This window comes from Lissotriton helveticus, chromosome 9 (genome assembly GCF_964261635.1).
Source record: "Lissotriton helveticus chromosome 9, aLisHel1.1, whole genome shotgun sequence".
In the NCBI taxonomy this organism is placed as follows: Eukaryota; Metazoa; Chordata; class Amphibia; order Caudata; family Salamandridae; genus Lissotriton; species Lissotriton helveticus.
The window spans coordinates 1,140,188,650-1,140,214,594 of record NC_136070.1 but is presented as its reverse complement, the minus strand read 5'-3'; the positions used below and the strand labels follow the sequence as shown (position 1 = coordinate 1,140,214,594).

The window sequence follows — 25,945 nt, the reverse complement described above, 5'->3', positions numbered from 1 at the left end:
ATTTTGGCATACTGATGTGCTTGGAAGGCGCCTAACCAGGTTACGTTTCTGCCAAAGTCGTGACCTGAAGGGAAAGTGCTGCTAGCTCGGCCTAACGAGAAACGCATACGACAGAGCTGCAGTCCAAGCCCTACCCACGAGAGAAACCCTCGAGATTGCGCGCGAGGAAACAATGCAGTTACCTCAATGAAATAGTCCCTGCGTAGTGTTCAGCCAAGCCCGCTGTAACCGGACACTCTGCCCTCGCCCACAGGACTGAAAGGATGTGAAATGGAAATATTTCCTGTCTGCCGCTTGCCAGCTCCTGCGCGCAGAGTGATGGAGCAGATGACACCCCGAACAATAAATTCCTTTATTAGCCATGCTTGGGAGAGCGCTTTAGGGAATTGAAGCGTTCAAGTTTCAGGCTGGAAAAGCGTAATGTTATCCGCAGACTGTCCATGTGCAACAAAAACAGAAGCACGGATTCTGGAATGTTCACCACACGATGAGCAAACTTGTGTATTAAAAAAGAAACAAAAATAACCGTGCAGCCCCAAGTAACAAGCGGAACGAGTAGTAGGGTGTTTCTACAGAGGCATAAGTGCTTACAACTACTTTACAGGCGTAAGTGTAGTCCAGAGGAGGGGGGGGGGAAGGAGTGCGGCTGTAAAAATCCCCTCAGGGTTGCAGCAGTTGACTTTGGAACCTTTTTTAGGTTTTGCCTGGCGAAAAGATGCGCTCTGCGCATCTTTTTCGCGCAGGCGAAATCCTGATGAGAACTGTAGTGTGGCTTTGGTTCGGCCCTCGTCATTCATTGGCTGGCTCCATAAATGGAGCCTAGCCATTGGACGAGGGGCCTGTCCGTCAATGCCGGACCAGATTTGGGGGCGTTCCCGACATTCTTTGGCTTTTGCCGACGTCACGCGACGTCAGCCGAAAGCCGGGAACGCCCCCGAATCTGGTCCGGCATTGCCGGCACCTGCCTCTGCCTTCCTGCTCGGGACATTGCACAAAAGTCGCTCGATAGCCCCTCCCTCCCGCTCCGTGGCAGCCCGTCTCCCTCCCCCTCCTCAGGCCGGCCAGCCGAAGGAAGCAGCCGTCCGCCTCCAGCCAGGGCCGCGCTGGGATTGGCCCAGCCGGCCGAGCCTCCACCACGTCATCGGGAGGAGGAGTGGAGAGCAGGAAGCAAGAGATCTGCCGGAAGATGTCCAGGTGAGTGCTTTGTTTTTTAGTTTGTTGCTTTGTCCGTGTGTGTGTGTCTGTTCCCGCCCCTCACCCTCCCGCTGTCAGTGTGTGGCCGTTCCCGACCCCCCCTCCCGCTCTTTGTGCCTTTCCAACCCCCCCTCCTAGCCGGCACCCGCCTTCCTGCTCCGGCCAAGGGTCGCCTACAATCCCTGACGAACCCCAACATCTCTCTTCCACCAAGGGAGAATGTGCACCAGCAGAGGCAGGCAGTCTCTGACTCAACTGTCTCGCACACAAGGCTCGTGGTTCAGGCGGGAAGTCTCTGGCCTACTCTCGGCCTACTGCGGGCACCGGAGCCGGCCGATAACGTAGCCCTGCAGCCCAATTCCTGCCAGCTCCCCACTGCATCGCGAAACTCGAAGTCCGCTCCTGTTCGGACTTCGGGACAAGCAGTCGCGCCCCCCCTTATCGGGTACAGTTGTTCACGCTAGCTCCTCAGAAGGGCAGCAGGGGCAGCCTCCAACGCCAGCAACAAGAGGGCACTCGCTGGCTTTGTCCCAGACTTTCCAAGGCTCCGGCGTCACAGTTGGGTGCCGCCGATCTCTCTGCGCGGCGGCCTCACAAAAGGTCCAGCAGTCAGCCCGATCGGCGATGACAGGTGTCCGTAGACCGCTCCCCGTCCAGAATTTCGGCAGCTGACTCAGGTAGGGCAGGATATTCCGCGGTGGCCGGCAGAGCAGCACTACAGCACTGCCATCTTGCCGCGCGCCAAGCCACGCCCGCGGGAAACACTGAATTAGGTGTTTGAATACACCATGACCCCAAATTGATGACATGTGAAAACTATGGCACTGCTCTCACAAAATTGGAAAGCCAGGTTGTGAGATGGGTCCTATTGCCACTATCAATAGCCGACAGAATTGCAATCCAGAAAATGGTGTTGCCCCGCTTTATTTTTCTATTAACAAACATACCCACAGCACTCACACAACAGTTTTTCACAAGACTGCGCTCCTGGTATGACCACCCCTACATGGGCAGGCAAACAACCAAAGGTAGGGTGGAAGGAGCTTACTCTGCCATATACACAAGGTAGTTTCGGGGCCCCAGACTTGCCGCTTTATTATCTTTGCACCCAAGCACAATACGTGCATTATTGGATACACCCACATGCATATCTATCGCACGAGGCACTGGAGAACGATAGTGATCATCCACTGCCATTTTATTGCTCCCAAAACGGTACACTCCACGGGCCGAAATTAACCCAGTGCACAATACAATTACAGCATGGTACAAGACGGGCTAATAAACTCCCGGCATATGCCACCGGCCCTGCCTTACAACACCATCCTCAAATAACAGTGATGCAGGAGAATAAAACGCAAAAACTTCTGGGCGAAATGGGACTGCATACAATGATTGAAATATTTCCCAATGGCTAATTCATAACACAATTGGACGTTATCCCAGCTGCTAACCGCACGCCGCTAATGTTATTTGCATATTTTAGATTACGAGCTGCAGTGAGATATTTATCCTACATTTCCTGAAGAACCCCCAACGCACAATACCCTAAAGCACTCTAGAGCATCGACTTGTAGCAAATATTTATTTATTCGTTACTTCTTTATAAAAAAACAAATTAATTAATTACATTTCCTTGCATAAAGGAATAATTCTGGACATGATTGGCAATCTATTTATCGTGTACAAAATATATACTATTAATTCCAGCTTTGTGTGCTATGGAACACCCTTGTTTCTAACGAAAAAACATACCGGTAACCTGAATGTGGACTCATCTGTGCATATGGTGTGCATTATTCCTACAAAGTAAATCCAGCGCAGCTCAGACACGCATCAGCTCGAGAGCGCAGACCTCAGAGGCGGCGGCGCCCTCGGCTCCGAACATGGGCCTTCTCATAGCCACCCTTCAGGGGGGCATCATGCTGCTGACCCTGCCAGTGCACCTCTTGGCTCTCTTAGGAGTATGGCAGCCACTAGCCAATAAGATGTTTCCGTACGTGTTGGCCACATTTAGCCACGTCTACAACCGGAAGATGCATTCCTTCAAGAAGACTCTTTTCACCAATATGCTAGACTTCGCCGGCCCCGGGGGGAAGCTCAACATTTTGGAGGTCGGAAGCGGAACGGGAACAAATTTCCAGTTTTTCCCGCCAGGATGCCGAGTCACGTGCACGGATCCAAACCCAGACTTCGAGCGCTTCCTGGGCAAGAGCGTTGCAGAAAATGACCCCGTCCGGTTCACGCGCTTCCTCGTGGCGTCTGGGGAAGACATGTCGGCGGTGGCCAGCGGCTCCGCGGATGCTGTGGTCTGCACGCTGGTGCTGTGTTCGGTGCGGAACGTGGAGGGGGTCCTCAAGGAGGTGGTGCGAGTCCTCAGACCGGTGAGTATTCTGTAGTGCTATTTTGAGATGTACAAGTTTAATATGGCAGCTGACTTTCACTTTCTCTGAGTCACTATTTCGAAGCGCAGATTACAAGGGAAAACTCGGCAAAGCAATAGCTACGACCTATATATTGGGCAAATGGCACTGGTTTCCTGACCCACACTTCACATGAATTATGTCAAAGCTGAGATTATTACTTGTTCACAAATTACATATTTTAGCCAATAGAACGTGTGCACTTTCTAAACTTGTAGGATTGCACATTCATAAAGGTTAAAATTTACAGAGACTTTATCTGCCAGCCTATGGCGTTACTTACCCAAGCGAAGGGTCGTTTATAGGAATTCCATTCCATTGTTTGATCCTCTACCCCTTTCCTAAACAATTCCATGTTCCGCATTTTATGCAGTCTATGCTTCATAGCATGTATGGAAAACTTGGAATCACTGAAAAATCATAAAAATAATGCATGTAGGAGGCAAGAAATGATCCAGGCTTTGTAGGCAACAGGCACCTCTATGTAGGATCCTGGGCAACACCCACCCTCTTGCTGAGGCAGATCTTTATCTTTTTGTTAGGAATGTCGCAAAGCACACTTTTGAAAACACTGCACTTCACGTGCACAACTCGACTTGTGTCATTTGTATCGGTGTAAACCTACGATTTTGTGTACTTGACTGTACGCTTCTCCACATTTTAGTAAGTCAATGCCAAACATACTTTTATGATGCTAGTAATACAAAATATATATATCTCTCTCAAAAAAAATATATATATAGATAGATACACATAGAGAGAGACAAATTGTGTTTATAATTTTTGAACTACAGTAACTCATTATTCCTCTAATAACTAGTATATCTTTTCCGGAAAACCAACTGGCTCTGCAGATTTTCCTTTATTTATTCCAGTATTTTCTAAAGTGTTAATTTAGGGAATTGGATATCCTTAAACAAAGTAGCTTAACTTCCTAGTTGAAATATTCTCTATATAGGTCAGAACTATGATCTTGAAACTCCAAATATATTTCCCTTACATTTTCTATTGTTGTTGAAATATTATTTCTACTTTTTTTGGCCTTTGTCTTCTACAATAGAATGACATTCCTAGCATACAATTCTCCAAAAGCAACCCCACCTCAGCTTACTCAAATTATGATTCAGAATGCCTTACGCCTAAGAGATGTTTACGTGCCTCTGTTGCCTGCAATGTGTGGGGGCTCGCAGTGTGTGTGGGGGCTCGCAGTGTGTGTGGGGGGGCTCGCAGTGTGTGGGGGGCTCTGTGTGGCTGTGTGTGTGGGGGGCTCTGTGTGGGTGGGTGTGTGGGGGGCTCTGTGTGGGTGTGTGTGGGGGGCTCTGTGTGGGTGTTTGTCATTTGCGAGAGATTAAGCTATTGGCATTGTAAATGACAATGCCATTTATTTATGTTAAAAAAACATAAATAAAAATAATGTCAAGAGCAATGCCAATAGCTCTAACTTTAACAAAGGCAAAACCATTGCATTGTAAATGCTTGTAATAACACATTGGTAGAAATGGTGTTGTTGGTTTTGCAAGGTAAATAGTTCGCGTAGCCCATTCTTAAACACAAATTTCGTGACAAGACGCACGCAGGAAAGCGGATCTCAGAGAGACAAGTGGGTTTAGTATGTCTCAGGCTGGGGGATGCGCGAAACCGAAAAGATTGGAGGGCCCAAGGGGAAGCAAAGACGCAGTCTAGTCTTCCCCTGGGGTCGTTCCCGCGGGGAAGGGCCAGGCTGGGGGAAGGGGTGTGGTTTGGGGGGTGGGTATAAGAATACAGGAGAGGAAGGCGACTTCCTCTTCCTGTATTCTGGCATTGCTGGGAGGGACTAGTTTTTTTAAGGCCACCCACCCACCCTACTGTTATTAGGGTTTGGGGGTAGGCTTGGCAAAGCGTGCCAGTTTAGGACGGGCTGCAGGGTTGGCGGTAGTTGGGAGGAGTGGGGGAGTCACTAGCGGGCGCACCCACCTCTCGTGGGGGGGGGGGGGGAGTGAATGATGGGGGGGCGACTGGTAGCATGAGAGTAGTACCAGGATGCGAAGAGAGATTGGAGGAAAGGGATGAAGAACGGAATGTGGTGTGGAGTGGAATGGAAGGAGAGTCTGGAGTGTATGAAGCTGGAGTTGATGTTGGGGGGAGATTTGTTGTTGTTGATTGTTGTATTTTGGTGTTATGTTTGTGCAGCCTGGTCCTAATAAAATGGCCTTTTACACTTAACGATACAAAAGGGGATGATGGACGGAGCGTTTGAGCAAATCAAACACTCACCCCCAGTCAACTGATCTGGGTTTAATCCATCACCATTCTTTAGCCCACTCTGCCACCCCAGTTCAGACATGGCTTTATGCAAATCAGTCTGACCCTGTGCCTCATGGGAACAGTCCAGCCCGAACTGCCAAGCCATGTCTTCCCTGGACCGGAAACAAGCATCCTGGGACCGGTTTCGGATTCATAATCCTCATCAGCCAGGCTATCTTGAATCCAGTGGCCAAGTGAGCAAGGGACTCACGTCTGACACTTAACAACAGTGTGGTCTGATTATTGCACGAAGTGACAACGTTACACAATAAACAGCGAAAAATGAGCATTGTTTTGCGGCCTAAGAGGCAATTGTGCAAAGTAATGGGCCTGATCGAACCACGCTTAAGGAAAGAAAAAGTGTGTGCTCCAGACCTTAGTAATACTGGCAGGGTGAACTCCAAAATGACTCTGGTAAATGTCAGACAAAATGTAAAATATTTATCGAATATGGCGCACAGACAGTGGTAAATTGTAACAAGGAAAGTACAGGGATTAAACTCCAAGTGAAGGCTGACCCAGCTTGTCATCCATTTTAACTGAAGTGCAAAGCTGGGAATTTATTTGGAGGTGAGGGACATATACATGTTAGTAGGCAATTGTGACGCTACATGGAGTATCGTTCCTTTAACAAGCAGCATATTACAACATCACTAACAAGCACCGCCAAGAGTTCCTGGTTTACTCTGGTAATTTGCACATTAGGCATTAGGCATTAGGCATTAGCACATCAGAGTGAAAGGAGAGACATGGGATGGGATACACCAAAAAAGCCAACAGCATTATGGAAGAGATTAATATTCCACTGGCTGAGGCAAGACATGATTGACAAAGTGTCAAGCAAATGGTTCAAAGAGGCTGGTCAAAGAAACAGGGATGTGGAATTCATTAGCCCGACGCCCAGGACATATTATTTGGAGTCAATGGAAACTAGTTTTCATGTGTATTTTCAGGGGTACAAAAGGGGGCGGTAATGGACGGAGCATCTGAACCAATCAAACACTCACACCCAGTCAAAAGATCTGGGTTTAATCCATCACCGTTCTTTAGCCCACTCTGCCACCCCAGTTCAGACATGGCTATATGCAAATCAGTCTGACCCTGTGCCTCATGGGAACAGTCCAGCCCGAACTGCCAAGCCATGCTTTCCCTGGACCGGAAACAAGCTTTCGGGGACCGGTTTCTGGCATTACAGCCGTCTTCAGCCCGGCTTGCTTGAATCCAGTGGCAAAGTGAGCAAGGGACTCACGTCTGAGCATACCCTGCCACACTTGTGGCGGCCAAAAGCGGTACAAAAGGGGGTGGTAATGGACAGAGCATCACCACCCCCCTTTTGTACCGATTTTCAGGGAAGGGCATGTCTGCAGTTAAGGTAACATTTTTGCCCCATGGTATATGTCCTCACATTAAGTGCCGTATACGGCTTTCGTGAATTCCCAAGAATTTACAGAAGTAGGGCAAGAAATAGTACTCCTAAGATAATATTGATGAATTGCATTTTAGCATGAGCAAATTTGCATGTGCAGATTTGCTACCCTTTGAGAGCTTTGGTCACCAGGGACCAAAACACTATGCCTAAGGGTTGCCTGGACTCAGTGAACAGTGCCTCATTACACCCACCATGACATCTCTTCTTGTGCTACCTGTCTGAAGGATGTCTTGCATTGGATGCAGAAGAGCAATCTCCAGTGCACTGCAGACAAAACAGATTCTCTGGTTTGGCAAAGCAAGAGACCTCTAGACCAATTTTAATTGGCCTTAAGACATTCTTTCTTTCCCCTCTCCAGCCACGACAGCTAAGAATTTGGCAGTAAAGTTTGACGAAAAGCCATCCATGAACAGCCAGATTAGTTCAGTAGTCGGGACCGGTTTTGGTCTGCTGTGTTCCATCAGTTTATGGACTTGTTACCTGTCGAAACCTGCAGGACAGCGGTCCATGCTTTGATTACATTAATGGATAGACTATTCAGATTATCTGTATATCGGGATGCCCCGACGAAGATCAAGAAACTTCATACAGTTCAAAACGCTAAAGTTCGGCTCATTTTGGGCCCATCAAGAAGGCTTCAGTCTATTCTTATATGGGGGAACTGCACTGGTTACTCATTAAGAAAAGGTTCTTATTTAAAGCCCAAAGCCCTTATTTTTTCCAATCAAGGGTTCTATAATGGAGGCCCTAGCAACCGGATTTGGAGAAGTCTCCATTATACTCCCTCTAGAGCTCTTCAATTGGCCACTGCTCTGTTTGTGAGAATTCCAATGGTTAGTTTCGCATGTCAGAGCGGTCACTCCTTTTTGGTAGGCAAGGTATGGAATAAGCAACCACTCTTTTTGCGTGCTATTGAGTTTGAGGCTCGTTTTAGGAAGGAACTACAAATTCATCTTTTTAAACCAACACTTTACTTTGTGTGTGGCTCTACGCTCTATAAATCAGTTCTTTCATTCATTGACACAGTTTGGGTGTTAAGGGATTGCTAGTCTTTTTAAGGATTTTCCCTATGTCGACCTTGCTATTATAATTACCACGGGTCTCCGGGGAGCATTCGTTTTAAATGGCGAAAATTTTCCACCCATCAAGTGACGATCCTTTAGCTTATGTCTCTTTTGAAATAGAAGATTACCAGCAGTCCAAACTTTTCCCTCTGCTTAATCTCCACCACAGGTTACTGGATATTTTTCCAAACTAAAAGTTTTACATTCCTTGTGTTTCCATTCAAAAATATATAATTCACTGCAGGCCCTGCTCTCTGTCCATCCAAGAATGCTACCAGCATTAGGATACAAGTTGACTACCTGTATCAACTTAGTAACAAAGACGCAATTTATTCCCAGACTTAACCTGGTGTGTGGACTATGGAGCAGCTATAAGTGACTGAAATGACTTATGTCAATATCATTTATAAAAGGAGGAGCCAGAAAACGTATCCAAATGTTCTTTATACAAGCTGCAACATTATTTAAGATGGATTTCCTGAAATAGTTCGATGTTGGTGCTTTGGATTGATTACAAAGGGCACCCTGGGCTCTTGATGCCGGTTTCTGACAATCTAAGTTTACAAACTAGGCCTCCAGCACCATAAAATATTGTGGCCCCACAGATGTGTGCGCCTTTGGATGGATCTTTCCTCAACACAAGAACTTGTAACCCCTTTACCTTGCCATTGTGTCCAGCACATGATATCCTAACCCACAAAACCTGCTCTTACCACAGCGCTGTAAGTCAGACATGAGAGCCACTTAGGGATAGGAGATGCCAACCTGGCTTCCCTTTCTGCATTTACAAGGGCAATTACAGAAAATGAAACTATAAGGCTCTGAGAGAACCATTTACTTCCTGTAGTTTGCCCTGGTCAACCCTCTCCTAGCTTCTCTAGATTAGCAGCTGAGAGGCCAAGTGGGGAAAGTGGTCCTCCCTATGAAATCATCAGTGGACAAGGAGCAGGTGAGGTTGCTTCTGCGATCCTTGGCATTTGGGTCAATGGACGACCATGACATCGGCCTCCTACTTTCAACTCGCTCCACATTCCTATAGGAGTGTGAGTAGTAGAGCTGTGGTTGAGGCAACAAGCAATCAGTTGGCATTCCTCAAGCAAGGATATATGCATTTCTACCCAAACCTTCTGCGTGTGCCTTTCAATGACAAATATATAGGCTTGGAGCATAAAAACCTAATCCAAACTACAAATCTATTAAAAAATAAATAAATAAATAAATAAAAGGGAGGAGGGTGGGATAAACTGGGAGATCCTAATCAAACTCTCCCTGTAAAGAGTATTTCAGAGAAAGACGGGTTTACAGCAAAAAACAAAGAGCTGTGGATTAGAGAACAAATAGCGCTTTCTGTGAACGCTGGACCAAACTATATAAAACACGCTGACTGCAGCCCGCTCCCGCCTGCATTCAATACCCCACTATTCTAACCCCGCATGACATTTCACGGCCAGTGGCCCTTCCTCCAAAGAAATCCGCAAGTGAATGGCACGAGAACAGAATTGCTTTCAGAGAAAGCCAAGCGTAACCCAGCAGCGCTATGCCAACTTCATACATAAAAGATTAACATATTTTGTGCTGCAGCAGTCTGTGCACAGAACTGGGGAACAACCTTTTACCTGCTAATAGCCAGTAAGTGCCAACATTATTAACTTTTATTTCCGTTTCAAGAACACAAGCGAACTAGAGGCTGAATTCCATAACTCATGTTCGACTGGACTGGTTCTCCTAACCAGCCAAGGGCTCGGCTTTTAAAGGAAAAGGTTCGCTTCCCACATTGAGCACCGCTATACAAACAGGATGTGGGGACATCAAGCTTTTTAAGGGCTTTTTATGTTTGTACATCCAGAGTTTGCAATTAATATGCTACCTCACACTTACAGGAAGCCTTCAGTTTATTCACGTACATAGTTAAGTCCACTGTAATATGGTCATTGCAGTTGTTCATATGGCACTACAGCTTCTCAGAAAAACTAGAAGGTCCGCAATTAAGAGGGAGACAAGAAAAAGGAAAAGTATTATCAAAAACGAAGACATACACCTGAGAATTATTAAGGCTGGCGTGAAGTATGTGGATTTCACATTACTAAGCTGGTTAGGTCTTTTAAGACTTATTATTTGCCTTTTGCCGCTTGCCTCAGATTCACATGCCGTATACATAATTCCTGCCAAGACTCGGATGGATCTCAGATGGTCTTCCGCTCCGCAATCTGGCTCCAGAGCGGGCCTTGCAGACCCACTTCCATACTACTCCGAGCACATTTAGGTCACTACTCATGGATATGTGCATCCTATCTGGTCCCAGTTGAGACCCTAATCATAGGGGTGTCCAAACTACTGATGGATGTACGTTGTTACCACGCATGCTGTTACAACGCAAGTTTTACCATGCAAGCCATTACAGCACATTGCTTTGGGGGTGCTGGATAGTGAATAATTTAATTTACTATTCCAACTCCAGTCCCCGTGGATAGTAGGGAAGGTGTTGGATAGTAAATTAAACTATTACTTATCCTAGAGCGCAATGCGTTGTAATGGTTTTCGTGGTAAAGCCTGCATTGTAACAGCACTGCGTGGTAAAAGTTGCGTTGAAAAGGATGTTCCCCTATGCATACTACCCTGATCCCTGTTGGGACGCCACTCATGGGTGTGTGCATACTACTCCAATTCTAGCTTTGTTGAGACTCACAAGGGTAATAGGGCCATGTCTGGTTAGCCACAGTTGGGGTTTCATAGTCCAGGCAGTGTCCTTAATATTAATAGTATTAATATTTCGCACAATCACATTGCCAAACATCAAATGGTGGTGAGGACATTCCTGCCAGGCAGTAGCATTTTCCAAAAGGACGAGCAAGAGAGGGCCACAATCGGGTGGGGTGGCAGAGGGAAGAAATTTCTCTTAGCTCACTGCTTTCTAACTTCAGTTTAAGACACTGAAGGGAGTGATACTGTAGCATGGTTACAGACTTCAACAAACCTGTCACTTCAGAGCTCTTTTTTGTTTCCAGCCAGGCTCAACTGCTTCCTCATTCCATAGTGTATTTAGAGGGTCTAGCACAGTGTTTAACAAAAATAAACAAATATCAAGCTTGCCCGTCGACTAAGCCAAAACTTGTGTCCGCACTAGTCATGTCAAAAATGATACATAGTGCCCACTCAAATGGGTATACTGTAAAATATGTTCTCTATTGCAAACAAGCAGTGGCAAAGCCAACCAGTCGCGCATATGCAAGAGCTATTGCCCTTCCCACTGTGTTTTAGCCATGTTGTACACCAGCCTGGCTTCTGCTCAGCGTGGCTTAAAGTTAGTGATGTGGAGTGACATGGCAGAGTGGCGCGGCATAGAGTGGAGTAGAACGGCATGGAATAGAGCAGCACAGAGCAGCGTGGCCTGGAGTAGTGCAGAGTGGTATGGTGCAGTGCGGGGCGACAGTGTGGGGCAACTGAGAGCGGCGTGGCATAGAGTGGTGTAGCATGGCGCATAGTGGACTAGAGTGGCCGAGAGTGAAGTGACATAGGGTGGCATGGAGTGTGGTACATTAGAGTGTCGTACAATAAAGTGGCGCAGAGTATGCATTGTGTGATAGTGCACTGCCATTACAGACAACACACTTCAATGTAATGATTACATTTGCGAATGCAGTTTTACTGATAAAAATATACAGCGCAAATGATAAAGTGTTGAAATTACATCACCTAGTGTACTGATTTTTTAAAATCATATTCAAATATTTGTTTCCCCCACACTTCCAAACAAAAACATTTGCTTCTTTTGTGCTTTCCCAATTCCGATATATTATGAAATACAGGACATTTTAAATTTTGTGGAGTGTGTAAGAAAAAAAATATTTAGAGGAAGTAAAGTAAACACAGAGCAGGGCATTTGACCTCGGTCTTTGAATGCACAGCAAATGTAACAAGATAAGACCAACATTTAAAGGCCTGTTTACAGAAAGTGAAGACTCGATGGTTAACGAAGACATGCTGGACAGCCTAAAACATATAAAGCCAGCAAATAGAAAGCCAGAAAAAGTGAGTTTCAAACCACAAAGCCAATGGTAGGCAATGGGTGCAATGCATTCCCAAGGAAGATTTCAAAATGGCCACAAGAAGTCTTTCCGCACCAGACAGCCGCGTTGTCTGGTAGGCTTCGACCTAAAAAGGTTCTGGCAGGTTGATTACTTGGACCATAGCATGACTGCGCTGCCAACTGTAGCCTGATTTGTGGCGGAGGGCTGTACATTTCAAGCCAGAACATCATAACAAGTAACAGATGCTGCCTTTCTATTTGGCGCATTGTTCCTCCAGTCATGTGCATCATTACTTTTTTTTTAAAGGAGACCTACAAATAGTGCATTTCATAAACAGTGTCAGAGAGTCAAGAAATCTGAAGACTAAAGGGACATTAGCAAGAGGGTATCAATCAATCAAGAGTATTAGTAAAGCGCGCTACTCACCCGCTAGGGTCTCAAGGCGCTAGGGGAGGGGGGGGGCTGCTACTGCTCGCAAAGCCAGGTCTTGAGCTGGTTCCTGAAGGAGAGATGGTCCTGGGTGTGACGTAGGTGGGTGTGGAGGGTGTTCCAGGTCTTACCCGCCAGGTAGGTGAAGGATCTTCCTCCGGTGGTGGTTCTGCGGATCCGTGGGACGGTGGCGAGGGCGAGGCTGGCGGAGCGGAGCTAGTGGGTTGGCGTGTAGAACGTGAGGCGGTTGTTGAGGTATTCGGGCCCAAGTCGTGGAGAGCCTTGTGTGCGTGGGTGAGGAGTCTGAATGTGATACTCTTGCTGACGGGGAGCCAGTGCAGGTCCCTCAGGTGGGCGGAGATGTGGCCATGGCTGATGAAGGTGCCAGCCTGTTTAGGGTCTCACTGTTAGATGGGAAAGAGCCACTGATGGCTCCAGCCAGATGCCTAGCTCTGGCTCAACCCAAAGTCCTCTTAGATCCCAGAGCCCAAAACGAGCCGCGCTTTCATGTGGTTCTGCCTGCCATCCACCTTTTAACCTCAGGTGCCAAGGAAAAAAGAGAACATTAACCTTTGATGTAAAACAGGAGAACGAATCAGATACCCATCTAAACACGGAATCAATCCTGGCTTCCCTGCTTGACCAAAGTGTGTGATGCTAGGCAAACTTTTGTTTCACCACGCCTCCTTTCTCTTCATTAGTGCCTATGAGAGAGTTGTGAAAAACGTGAGTTCAGGATGTGTGCTGTATAGAAATACCTTGCGTGTTTAATTTAGTAGACTATAATGTTGCCCCACATGTAATAACAATTAGGCCAAATATATGGTGCACATGACAACTGACTTGCCTCTTGGCTCCAAATGGCAAGGTCGTCAGGGTGAGAGGGACACTTTTCAAATTCATGTTAAAAAACTACCACTTTAAATCGTTACTTCTCAATGCAGTGATATATTCAGATGTATTAAGGTGAAACAGTTCCGCATATTAAACAAATATACGTTTTTCAATTTTGAAGAGGCTTTTTTTTTTTTTTAACATGGTGCTTGTTGCACATTTTACATGCCAAGTATTTTCTTGACTCATGCACATTCTCGCACAGTGAAGCCAGACCCTCGGCTCGGTTCTGGCTTTGCTGTCCCTTCAAATGTATTTGCTAGAGCACCTCTATTTATTGCTTCCTCCAAAGTTGGCCTAGGAGCAGCACCCAGCATTAAGCACGACCATTTGATGATCTGAAGGTCAGTACAAGGAGAGGACTCCATGGTGCAAACCAGGGTTTCTGCGTTTTATGCCCCAGGATCAACCGCGACTGGGAGGAGACAAGCTACACAGCGCATGTGAAGGGCTAGAGGAGTGAGTATTCCTTTTCCAGTGGCCATGCCCATTTGCTGGTTGTTCTCAGAAGGAAGAGTGAAATGCTTTCTTTTCTCGCTGTGCACTACAGCAATGTGGTCACATGTCCACTGAACATCAAGGGCTGGGGGGAGAATCTTTTATTTTTAGGTATTGCCTACCAGGCGGGTTTTTGCTGTAGAAGAGCCCTTGTGCGTTATACCAAGACATTAGTGTTCTTACAGTTGACCTACTGCTCCCACTGGTTGACTTGATGGTCACTCTGCTTACTTCTTATTAGATGGCTTCCCTTCCTAGTATTTAATGTATCCCTCTCCATGAACACAGCCTCTTTAGCATCGTTTTCAATTGGTTTACTTGTATCATTCCACTACTCACTTTGAGAAGACTCTTTTTTTTTGGTTAAGAACTCCATGAGAGTTCCTTGTTTTCCAGCTTTTTCGCTCATGTGGTTCTCCTCTCCGAAACATCCGCCACGGCACTCGGCAATGCTGTCTTGTTCTTGTGCTTCTCCCCAGCCTCCCCATATTGCTCTCTCTCTGGTATATACTTTCCCCTTTTACTCCACCTGGTTTCATTTTTATTCTTCTCCCCCGCTCCCTGTTCACCATTCCTCCTTTGCTCTCCCTGTACCAACAGCTCTTTTTTTTTTTTAAACATATATATTTGGTTGATAACGCAGCGCTAGCAAGAGTTCTTCTTTTTGAATTTACCAATATATCTTGGCTCAGTAAATAAAAAAAAGGGTGCAGGTGTCATCTTGTAGGCATACGCTTAAGTGAGGACGCATGCATTCTCCTATGAAATTACACGCCAGAGATGGAGTCATGACATCCTGTCCTGTTTTTTACATTTTATTTTGGGCAGTGCTGCACTACATCGGCAAAGAGCATTGGGTCCAAAAAGCGCGACTTAGTGCCGTTGCCAGTGCTTGTTTACTGCGGCAGGAAGCAAACTGGACACTTTATAGTATGTTATTCTTTATTCTTTTGTTTTCAATGAGAAATGCAGATAATGAAATACTTTTTTGTTCTTTTAGCAGTCTTAAAAGGTGTACAGTGAAATGCCTATCGCTCAAGGTGTTTTTTCAACCCAACTTGGGCACTGTAACCCACAAAAACAGCGCAGAAAGACTAGCTTGGGGCCTAGACGGCGTTAACAGCACCTGGGCACAGAAAGTCTGTTCTTTAACCTCAAAATGATGAGACTCAACATGGGAAATGCACGTATGAAGCGTTTTCTGTAAACATGCACCAACATGGCGTACGCTGCAAACATGGATTATAACTGTTGCGTCGCTAGGATCCATGCTGCAATAATTTGGTTAAAGCTGCCTTTACTTTAGGCAATTTTTTTAAAGGTTTGTTAACTTTGGGGCCGACTGACGAATCTGCACTAATATATAGAGCACTGCTAGATTTACTTGCTGCCAAATAAAGGTTTAAGGAAGCAAGCACGAGAAAGGCTGGACACCAACAAGCATTAAAACCAGCAACATACACATCAAGTATGAAGTGGAGACAGAAGGGCGAAAGAAAAGAAAATCACCTAGAATGTGCTTAATTCCGAGGAGCTCCATGGCGCGTACTCCACATAAGGAGACACAGCCAAGTGTGACCCTTTCCTCAGCTTTAATTCTGGAAAACTCCATGACCTCCCTTTTAAATTAAAAATAAAATGGAGCACAATTTTTTTTTCTTTTTATTACAACACCACAGGGGCCATCTTTAGCAAGGCCCTCTAAAAGATTTTCATTAATTCGCAGTCAGCCATCCAGGAATTTTCTCACAGTAGTCCTCAACAAAAGTCACAGAAGTCCGGATTGCATGGCTGGGCCTGAATGCCATCTGAGAGAAGCTGCAGCAAGCCTGCATTCTCGCCAGAAGAGAAAATAAATAATGCCACCACAGGGGCCAGAATTATAACCAATCACACACATGCTTTATTAAGTGCAAAATCAAATAGAAAAACACATTTTCACACAATGTCAATCTTGTCGAACAGAAATTCACTTGCAAGGAAAAGAAGTTCAAATGTTATTTCCGTATGGTAACAAGGCAGCAAATCTTAAAAGAATGGTTGCTGAATTCTTCCCAAAAGCTTTCTAAGCAAGTTATCAAATTACAGATGTATTTTTCAGGTTTTTGCACTAAAGCATGAAAGAAACATTAAATACTTGTGGTGCAGCTGCAGGATTGGATTACACGGGATATTAAAGTCTTGGTGCAGTGACATAAAAACCAAAGCTGCACAAAAAGGGAGAGGAAAATCACACCTTGACCTCAAAAACACTAAATATGTGCTGTTTGCTAGCTATGACGTTGTGGAAGGCCAAGAGCAAACAAACAGTTTACAAACAGCCATTGGACAGATTTCAAATTGCATGTTATATTCTGTATAAAGAACACCAAATACTTTTGGCACAACGAAAGTGGCAATTTACAGCAGGTATTGTTCCTTCTGTTATACTGGAGCCAAACAAAATCAGAGAGAACCAACGGTGCCAATTTCCGGTACAAACTCCATAAGATTTAGAGACTTACTGGCACTGAAGATATTATCCAGCACAGTGATATACCCGGTGTGTTACTGACACCTGCAGCCCTCAATGCAGGGATCCCAGGGTTCAATGCCAAAAAGCAGCTCACGCGCACGACGATCGCTTTACATTATGAAAATTGTATATTCTTTTTGATGCTCTCTTACACATAAGCTGGAAAATGAAATTCAAGTTAACTGGCCAGCTGTGAAGAAATCCACCAACTTCAGATATACTAAAATGTGTGAACGTGTACTTATTACTCGGTTATTCAGACTATCTGGTTTGAAGAAATATATAATTTCCTAAAAATTGTGTGACAATGGACGCTGTACCGTCCCCCAAAACTAACAGGAGATTTGAAATGTGAAATCTAAACAAAAAGATGCGTGCGGCCGAGTATGAAGCGATGAAAATAATAATTTCGCTATTTCACCATTTATGGGGTACTTTGGTGAATTACAATGTTGACAAATCATACCCACTTCCAATCAAAAGGCCAATTTTAAATAAAATAAAAAAGGTAAAAAAATATATATTTTTTAAAATAATCTAATTATTAACCTTTGTTTTTACCACAACTAATATGAATACACACTCACAGACATACACAACAATTTTAAACATGTCTTTATGGGGGGGGTGAGTACTGTAATAAGTTATCTGCCATAACAACCTGCTGAAAACAAACTCCTACATCTTATATAATGTTTTGTATACATCCTCAAAAAAGTAGTAGATGTACCTAAAGAATAAAAAAGTTTCCTCTCAAAGACAATCCAGTTACCATGGAATACGTGAAAGGCTTTACCCTCAAAATAGTTTGCTAATCATAGACTCAGCGAACAATTGTTTGCCATTTTGAACATACGCTAGTTTAATATCATACACACTTCGCGCGAGTGACCAAATAACGCAGTATTCAATTGCAAAACAACTGGAACATACGACCACTAGCCACAGACTTCTACTTTTTGTAACTTTTACACTGGCATGAAGCCAGCCCTGTAGCTTCTAACTTTAGATACGTTTTCTGAGTGGAATTAAAGGGAGTTTAATTAAAAGATTAACATAGAAAATGGAAATTACACAGCCTCAACTAAGAGAAGGGAAAAACAAATGTAGAGAATACAAATTATAAAAGAATTACTGCTTTCCAATGTATAATAATAACCTGGTTTGAGACACAAACACAGCAGTTCGTTTATCAGGAGTCTACTGTGTGATGCTTGCAAAGCAGTTCAAGGAACTTTGAGAGCACTGGAGGACGATTTAGTCACCAACATCCGGACTGCTTGGCTGATCACATGTGACCGACTCTGGAATCACATTTCTGGACCTGCTACCTTGGAGACTGAAAAGAGACGCGCCTTAGGATCTGAACATATAGCTCACAGGAAAGGAGCGTCTATTTCCATCCTTCCAGCACCTTGGAAATAGAACGCTAAAGTAGACAGAGTTCCACAGGGGTCAATAGCAGGTTGACTTTCATACTGATATTGGCGACCCAGAGGATAAAGCAGAACTCATAGGTGCAGCAAAAGATTTGGGAAAATGATGTATGAGCCCCTCTCTACTAAGAGAGCAAGTGCATGCAGTGACAAGTCACTGGTATGGAGCGTGAGATGGGTTTAGGCTCTCCTTGTCTATTGATGTACAAGGAAGGCCAGATCCTCCATCAATCCCAAACACCATCTCAGAGGGCAACATGGCCTTTGACCTGGAAGTCAATACCATGCAGAGGCACAGGAGGCAAATCAAAGAGGGACAGACATACAGGTAGCACTGGGGTCACCAACACTCTGAGTGGGCCATGGAGTGGGCATTCTCTGCAGAACTTCTGTAGGTAGTTCGCTAGGAGGTACGTCTTGTGAGAGCCAAAGTGTTTACGTATTTCCCATTAGTGCTCGGAAATATTCATGAGCTAAAAATCTCTTCAGTTGGTGGAAATTGAGCGATTCACTTACAATGTCTGATATGGAAATGATTCAAGAATTGTGAGCCATATCAATGATGTAATTCTCCTAGAACATTACCCTATGTTCTGTTTCTCTAAATCTGGGCCCTGTAACTTACTGGTTTGCTTTAAGGGCAACAGGGAAAGGATGCAGCATGGTTTCATCCTTTGATACAGGCAATTGAAGAACTCCGATACTTAGTTTTGAGAACTATATCATAAATGTTGCTATAACAGATTTTGAATATTTCTCACCAAATGTACACTTACCAAGGATATGGTCTGGGTATTTCCAACTTGTGTGCTCAAACACCTCCTCCACGCAAAAGAAGGTTAAGTGGTATTTATGTATTTCGGAATTGCCAATTACCAGCATCACCTGCCTATTGCTACTGTATCTATACATGCCTTTGTGAAAAACGGATAGCTGAGCATCAATAGGTTTGAGGAGAACACGGTCTGATCCAGAGTCCATTAACGTTATCATACATGTTTGCTTCTTGTTTGAGCCACTACATAAAAAAAACAGGTACCTGGTTCTCGAAGGCACAGGCCCGATTTCTCCACTGGTGCACTACACACCCCTTCTTCGAATTCCTTGCTCCTCGCCACCATTCTGGCATGAATGCTTGTGGTTCTAACCTGTACATGACCACAAATACTTCCTAGTACATGAATTAGATACACTGAAAGAACACTTCCGTTGTTCTGTAAGCTGTAAATATAGGAAAGGAAAAACAACAGGGGGGGGGAGAGAGAGAAAAGTGGATTCAGTCTCCCTAAGCGTCATGAATAAACAAAGTAGAATCCACAGAGTGGTAGTTCAGTGGTCCCTCAAGGATGGGGAGCACACCGTGTTTTTTAAATGCCCCTCACACACCAACAGGCCCCTTGGTGTCATGCTTCATCATCGGGGCCTTCGCACCCCTCTACGGGATGCGGCGTGCTACGACAGAACGACTACGCAGGAGCACTTTGTAGTGAACTATGTGAGGGAGTGTGTTTGCGTGATGTGAGTGAGGTGAGGTGAAAAAAGTGATTAAAAAATACCTGGCACTAAGGAAAAGAGAAAATGTTATTCTGTCCCTGGCTGGTATTAGTAAAAAGTGCAAAGACTGGTTGAAAAAATACGTGCTAGGGTATATCAACCAACTACAGTGTCAACATGTTTCGGAGTACAAGACTCCTTCTTCAGGACGAGGATATGCACTATGATCCCCACCTTACTCACATGGAATGTGAAAGTGCTCAAAAACATAATTACAAAAATAATGTGTAATGTACCTATCAATGTTTTAAGTGATGGTTCGCTCGTTGCGCCCAATTGGCGTTTGAAATATTTAAGTTCAAAATGCGGATGGCCCCATGAGCCTAAGCGTGGTATTGGGGGTATCACTCCTCATTGCCCAGTCAGCAACGATGACTGCAAGGACTGGATGCCTGCCTTCCCCGCAACGCTGCTCCGCTGTAAGCTGTAAATATAGCCATTATGGGACGAGGTCCAGAAAAACCTCTGATATATGTTCCCCCCCGTACGAAATACACATATAAGATGGATGGGTGCCAAACCCTATAGATTTATTTACAAGACTGCTGATGGAGTGGAGCAAAATACAAGAAAAGGAACTGTGCTTTCTGTAAATACAGGCATACACATTCACTCAGAGTAACCACACGCTCTTTCTCACACCCGTGCCTTACTCGACACATGGAGTACGGAGGTAACCACCTCTTCACATGCAGCGATCCCTCTACCCTCCCCAATGGTATTATTCATCTGGAACTCTTTGCTTGGTAAGCTTGCTTCTTTGATGTTACCCAAGTTCATTCTATTCATTCCGGTCCAAAGCTTGTTCAAAAGCTTGGTTACTTTTTGACCGCTAAAATCATGATTCTGGTCTGCGAAAGTCTGAGCCGAAAGCTTGAAGAAGGAAGCCATCTCCGCATTCAGGCCCACTTATCACAATGGAACTTTCTCTTAGTGTTCCTTTTGCCGGCTATTCATGGATGATTCCCGGGGAAGCTAGCAGCAAGCTTACTTCTAGCTGCCTAGGCCATGGTAACTTTAATGCTGGCTCGCTCTTGTACCTTACCTTTGACTGCTGTTTCTGCTGAGTATGAACTGTGCTCCACCACAGTAAAGATAGACCAGGCATAAGATAATCTCCTAGAACCAGTACCTGCTGAATAGGAGGAACAAAGGATTACCAAACTATACTCATACGCAGTGGTGAGTTGATAAAAAAATACCTAGTAGAGGGTGAACCGAATGCGGTGATCCTATAATCCAGCCCTACAATTGCGAAATGTGTGCCCCTTGGGTCAGAGCAGAAGCCTGCATCAATACTGCGGCACAAAGTATTGCCAGTGCGGGTTGAGGCCTAGCCACCTCCCCCTGTGACAACTTGTCCCATATAGTTTGGTAATCATTTGATACCTGCACTCAAATTCACAACCCGAAGTAAGGGTAGGGATACTCTTAACCTCCCCATCGGCCCAGATAAAACACCAAGGATCTCTCCAGGACCACTGAGGCGTGAAACATGTTGAGCCATACTACCTGCAATCGTCACTAAATTGTGTCTCCTCGTTATTAGGGGCTAGCAATTTATACTTTGTTTTTACCCTTACCAACTGGACACTGAAATAAACCGTTTTGTGGGTTCCCCTGTGGTATTTGTAACCCACCATTTCACTTGTCCTACATATCAGCACTCACCATCTCAGCTTTCCATATAAAAGATCTCCGTCAAACAGCCTTCTCGTGGGGTATTGCAGAGCAGACCACAAGAGGAGCAAACGCCCGATGATGAAGCATGACAGCTTTACATGTATGAGGACACCACTTCCCAAAAAAGGAAGATCCTCCCTCTAGTACCAACTGTCCACCTGTTCAAATACTCTTTTAAGAACAGCTACACTACTGTTTTTTACATACTTGTTCATGGGAGCAACGGTACAGGACCGATCTGCGGCTACCGTCCCTCTAATTGTGCATTTTGCTATTCTTTCTTGGAACAAGTCATTGTTCATATGTCTAATTTATTCTAGCACCTCTGGATGACATTAGCCTAAAGAGGAAAATAATTATTCATGCTGTGGTATAAGGCTTAGGAGTTACGGTAATATGATGTTTATTTTTCATGGGCTCCGATTGGCTGATGAAAGGATACATTTGCTTACACCACAGTGATTCTTCGGACTATAAAAACCCTTGATTTTGGAGTTGAGCCAGAAGACTATCCAGTTCTACTAGGGACGCTGCCTATTATTGATTTATTTATTTATGTATGAGCTTATGAAGCGCGCTTATGCCCAAGGGCATCCTGGCGCTACGTACTGACTCCGGAGCTGAACGGGGAGTTAATCCATGAATAGCCAGGTCTTGAGCCCCTTTCGGAATGGGAGAAGCTCTGGTGTGTTTCTAAGATGCCCAGGCAGGCTGTTCCAAGCTTTAGCCGCACAGACGAGGAAGCTGCATCCTCCCCATCTGGCCTTTTTTGCCCGTGGCACCACAACCAGTTTGCTGTCAGCTGATCGAAGCGCTCTGCCCGGCACATACCTTTAATCCCACTGCTCAAAAACTCTGGGCCTATGCCCTTCAATGCTTTAAAGACTGTACATACAGCTTTGAACTGAGCGCGCCTAGGTACTGGCAGCCAGTGCAATTGTCTGAGCCCCTCACGTACTGACACAAATCTGGGAATCTCAAGCAACAGTCTAGCTGCCGCGTTTTGAACCAACTGCAGTCTGTATTCATGCTTTTTTTTTCAAATTGAGATACAGGCTATTGCAGTAGTCCAAACGAGACAGTGTGAGGGCAGTAACAGTTGTCCTGAAACCCTCCACTGGTAGGAAACATTTCATTTTCCTTAATATCCTAAGGATATGAAAACAGGATGATACTACTCCACTAACATGATCCCCATAATCCAGGTTGTGATCAATAATCACACCCAGGTTTCTGGCCTTCCCAGTAGGAATAGGAGGATTTCCCAATGCCTCTGGCCACATATCCAATGTCCAGATGTTGGGGTTGTTTCCAAACAGAATAACCTCAGTCTTCCCGGCGTTCAATTTGAGACAATTAGAGGCCATCTAATCTGCCACGCTCTTCAAACAGTCATGGCATCTTGCTTTCATATCCACATGCGACCTTCGTTGTACTGATAACACAATTTGGGTATCGTCTGCGTAAGATGTAAGTTGCAGACCATAAGAACTCATCAAGTCCGCCAGCGGGCTGACATAAATATTAAAGAGCGTGGGGCTCAAAGAGGATCCCTGCGGTAAACCACAGGGAAGGGAAAAAGGTTTAGATCTGTTCACCCCCAGGTCAACTGGCTGACTTCTGTCGGTCAAAAAGGACTTAAGGAGACTCCAAGCCGGGCCCTCCAGTCCTGCCTCCGCCAACCGGTCCAACAATACTCCACGATGGACCGTGTCGAAAGCTGCCGACAGATCCAACAGAATCAGCACAGCAGCCCCTCCCTGATCTACCGCCGCTCTCACCTCTTCCGTGGCCTTGATAAGGGCTAGTTCCGTGCTGTGACCTGCACGGAACCCAAATTGTGTCGAGTCTAAGGCATTGGTCTTCTGAAGGAACGAGCTAAGTTGTTGATTGATGGCCTTCTCTAAAATTTTAGCCGGAAAAGGAAGGCGGATATGGGTCTATAATTGTTGGGGTCCTTAGCATCCAGACTGGGTTTCTTTAAAAGGGGAAGTATAGATGCAGATTTCCACTTCCTAGGGTATTCACTCAAATCCATGATCTTATTCAGCATGGGAGTGAGAGTGGAAGCAATGACCTTGGGCAGGTTTTAAGAACTGCAGGCAGACATGGATCATTAGGGGAGCCAGATCGAACCGTCCGCACTAGGTTTAAAACCTGAGTATTGTAGAGGGTTGAACTGCTCTAAACTACCCTGGCTAAACCCCGTTCTTTTACCAGTACTGGCTGCCGAAGCCCCCGCCTTTCCTTGGATTTCGGAAAAGGAGGAAAAGATCCCTTCAACCTTGTTCCTAAAAGATAAAGCTAAGGACTCACACAAAGTTGCACTGCTCGGCGTGCATGGCTTAGTTGGAGTGGTCAGTCTGGTAATAGTCTTGAAGAGTTCTCTAGAGGAGGAGCTAGCCCTATCAATTTGCTCAGAAAAATAGACCTTTTTCGCCTCCACAATCAGTTGTTTATAAAAAAAATCAGATTTTCTTTATATTTTTCCTTATTTGTGGGGCAGTAATCCCTTCTCCAGATCCTCTCACGCCTTTTACACTCTGTTTTGTGTTTTTTCGCAAGAGGTCTGAAAACCAGGGTGCTGATGGCTGCGCTCTCCGGGGTGTGAAAGATTTTGTCGGCGCAAATTTATTGCAGGCATTCTCGATCCACCTTGTATACAGGTCCTCTGCAGTATTCACATTTGTTGGAAATTTAGGCACACTGGACGTTAAGAACTTCCCCATCTCCTCCCCCTTAATATTTTTCCAGACCCTGACAGCAATTTTATTCCTAGATTCAGCTGAGGCTAAATCCCCAGACCCTAGGCGGAGCGAAAAAAGAATAGCAGCATGATCGGACCATGAGAGAGGTAAAACTTCCCGCAAGTCCAAACCGGCATTGTTGGAAAAAATGCCGTCTAGCGTGTGCCCAGCTGTATGCGAAGGACCCACAACCCTTTGGTTAGTCCTCCATCCCCCAAAAGGCCAGTCAGTCTATCAGTATCTGAGTCTAGGGCATTCTCTAGATGAAAGTTGAAGTCTCCCATGATCGTGAAGGTGTTCGCACATAGCCCCGCCTCCAGCAAGGTACCCAATGAATCCAGAAACAGACCTCTGGGTCCCGGGGGCCGATAAACCAGAATCCCTTTAAAGGTGTTACGGGGAGAAAAACGCACGCTGATGGACAGAGCTTCACATGAGTCAATAGATGCGGTGGCGAAAGAGGGCTCAAGACTACAGTGGTAAATAACAGCCAGTCCTCTCCCCCTGCCAGAGGGACGATCCAGCGTGTAGCATAACAAGTTGGCAGGCAGGGCCTTCACAATTTCGAGGCCAGATGTCCTATCAGTCCAGGTCTCCGTAATGAAGGCCATTACTATCTGATTATCTTCCAACAGTAAGCTGCACTCCAGACCTTCGTTGTACTGATAACACAATTTGGGTATCGTCTGTGTAAGATGTAAGTTGCAGACCGAAAGACCTCATCAAGTCTGCCAGCGGGCTGACATAAATATTAAAGAGCGTGGGGCTCAAAGTGGACCCCTGCGGTACGCCACAGGGAAGGGCAAAAGGTTTAGATCTGTTCACCCCCATGTCAACTGTCTGACTTCTGTCGGTCAAAAAGGACTTAAGGAGACTCCAAGCCGGGCCCTCCAGTCCTGCCTCCGCCGACCGGTCCATCAATACTCCACGATGGACCGTGTCGAAAGCTGCCGACAGATCCAACAGAATCAGCACAGCAGCCCCTCCCTGATCTACCGCCGCTCTCACCTCTTCCGTGGCCTTGATAAGGGCTAGTTCCGTGCTGTGACCTGCACGGAACCCAAATAGTGTTGAGTCTAGGGCATTGGACTTCTGAAGGAACGAGCTAAGTTGTTGATTGATGGCCTTCTCTAAAATTTTAGCCGGAAAAGGAAGGCGGGATATGGGTCTATAATTGTTGGGGTCCTTAGCATCCAGACTGGGTTTCTTTAAAAGGGGAAGTATAGATGCAGATTTCCACTTCCTAGGGTATTCACTCAAATCCATGATCTTATTCAGCATGGGAGTGAGAGTGGAAGCAATGACCTCGGGCAGGTTTTAAGAACTGCAGGCAGACATGGATCATTAGGGGAGCCAGATCGAACGCACTAGGTTTAAAACCTCTGAGTACTGTAGAGGATTGAACCGCTCTAAACTACCCTGGCTAAACCCTTTTCTTTTACCAGTACTGGCTGCCGAAGCCCCCGCCTTTCCTTGGATTTCGGAAAAGGAGGAAAAGATCCCTTCAACCTTGTTCCTAAAAGATAAAGCTAAGGACTCACACAAAGTTGCACTGCTCGGCGTGCATAGCTTAGTTGGAGTGGTCAGTCTGGTAATGGTATTGAAGAGTTCTCTAGAGGAGGAGCTAGCCCTATCAATTTGCTTAGAAAAATAGACCTTTTTCGCCTCCACAATCAGTTGTTTATAAAAAATTTAAAAAATCAGATTTTCTTTATATTTTTCCTTATTTGTGGGGCAGTAATCCCTTCTCCAGATCCTCTCACGCCTT

General features: G+C 45.4%; 1 protein-coding gene and 1 pseudogene across 1 annotated transcript in view; one reads left to right on the top strand and one right to left on the bottom strand.

Annotated features, from left to right (window-relative positions):
* Positions 1-25,945, bottom strand: part of IL17RD (interleukin 17 receptor D) — a 219,434-nt gene that overhangs the window by 154,424 nt on the left and 39,065 nt on the right. The gene's annotated exons all lie outside the window — the stretch shown is intronic.
* LOC144783377 (thiol S-methyltransferase TMT1B pseudogene) lies at positions 3,081-4,443 on the top strand (annotated as a pseudogene).